The sequence below is a fragment of the Fukomys damarensis genome, unplaced genomic scaffold (assembly GCF_012274545.1).
Source record: "Fukomys damarensis isolate Sample0158 unplaced genomic scaffold, DMR_v1.0_HiC HiC_scaffold_11, whole genome shotgun sequence".
Taxonomy (NCBI): domain Eukaryota; kingdom Metazoa; phylum Chordata; class Mammalia; order Rodentia; family Bathyergidae; genus Fukomys; species Fukomys damarensis.
Window position 1 is genome coordinate 15,076,039 of NW_022900923.1, and position 2,121 is coordinate 15,078,159.

Below are 2,121 nucleotides of genomic sequence, written 5' to 3' on the forward strand. Positions count from 1 at the left end.
CGACAGCTCCTGGGATTACTCGAGTTTGTTTCTGGAGGCAAACAGCCTCCTCGCTGTGGCAGGTGTAAGTTGGTGCCCTGTAATGGCAATAACGACGACAGCACTGCTTAGCACTTGCTTCTCTTACAATTGGGACTTTGGACTCTGACTTCTAGGAGGGTGGAGTTAAAAGGTAGCAGTTGTTTTTTTCCTTTCAGAAAACTGTATTCTAACCAGTCCTTCAGCCTTCCTTGGTGATACCTGAAGTATCAAGACCACGTAGATGCACCATTTTTTCTCCTTGAGCACACTTTGTACAGTCACTAGTATGAGAGGAAACAAATTGCTTTGGTCGTACTACTGGGAGCATTTTGATCAAAATAAGTACTCTGTTTATTCTTCTTTTACATAAAACAAGGATTTGTCGTTGAACTGTTGTGTTTTTCTTTTTTTCTCTAGAGAAAAACACTATCTTTGCTTTTTTACTTTGAGAAATAATTTAAATTCAACTATCTGCTCTATGCCAACAAGTAAGTGTCCTGGATTTCTTTAAAAAGGGAAATGTTTCCAGAAACTTCCTTTTGCAGAGGATGAATATTCTCCTTGAAGAGTGTGTTCTTTAAGAATGAATGTGATTCGCTTCTGTGATCTCTTGATTTGTGTTAAAGCACCAGAGTAAATGACAGGAACCCCTTCCCTCCATGCAAAAGAAAGTTTTAAGAAAGCAAAGTTGTAAAGGTGTCAATAAAAATAACAAGCGAAAGACTTTGAATGTTTCTAGATTCACTTTTCATTTCACTGTAGAAATGAATTAAGAATGTCAGGCTTTTGGAAATCAAAGATAGTATGCAAGTGTTCTGGTAGAAAATGCTGTAAAAAATAAGAGACTAATGGGGTAATGATAAGCAACACTAATTAATCAAATTCCAAACTAAAAGAAATTCTAATTAAATATATATTCTGTAGATTAGCCACATTTCTCTTTGACTTAAAGGGGATAGGAACTGGTCAAGTATAGTTGGTTAGATGGTCAGTTAAGTATGAGGTTGTCCTGTTGTGCAATGGTCCAGCTCAGTAAATCCGGGCTCCTTTCTCAAAAAGACTGGACAAAACCAATTTTTTTTCCAATACTGGGGATTGAACTTTGGTCCTTGCATTTATGAGGAAGGCGAGGAGTCAGTGAGCTAAATATCCAGCCTGACAAAAGCAATCTTTATCAAAGTATTTTATGTTGGTTTGGGGGATTTTTTATATTTTTGTTTTGTTGTTTTCTTTTGTTTTGTTTGGCACCGGAGATCAAACTCAGGTCTTTGTGCTTGAGAGGCATAGCATTTTATGTTTTGTAGCAAACCTTATAATTTAAAAAGAGCTTACACCTACCTCCAATACTCCCAACCCTTGAAGCTTCCAGTATTTTCTCACCTTTGAATTCACATGTTTTTATTTTGTTTAGCACCCCTTATATTTTTTATTCATTAATGTACTGGAACCTTTTAGGTGGACAATATGATGGCATTCATTGTTGGGAATTTGTAACTTTACTTGATATATCTTGATATTTATTTTTTGCCTTCCCTCCCTTCCACTTCACTCCCTTCAATCCCTTCATCCCTCCCTATTAACAAAGACTTTGTTTCCATTTTTTTACTTTTCTCATGTATTCCTTTCCCTGCTTTCCTTTCCCCTATTCCTTCATCTTCCCTTGCTCTTTGGACCTTTTCTTCCTATTTCACATTATCTGTGATACATTTTGATCCTTATTTACACTGTCAGTTTCTCATACCACAGAAACCATTCTGTAATTACACTTGTTTCCTATGTATTTTGCTTAAGAGTATGGCTTATGGCTTAAACAAGCATCCAAATAGCTGTAAATGTCTGTAGTTTCACATTTGTTATGGCTGAGTAGTACTGCATTTTATTTTTTAAAAAATCTTCTTCATCCAGTCTCCAGTTGATAGGCACTTGGGCTGTTCACATCTTTTGACTATTAGAAACTGTGCCTATAGAAAAATGGGTGGAGGGGTCAGGGATTTAGCTCAGGGTTCCACCACCTGCTTTGCAAGCACAAGGTCCCAAGTTCAATCACTGTAACACTCCAAAAGTATGGAGATGGATACATATAGGTATAGATATCGCAGT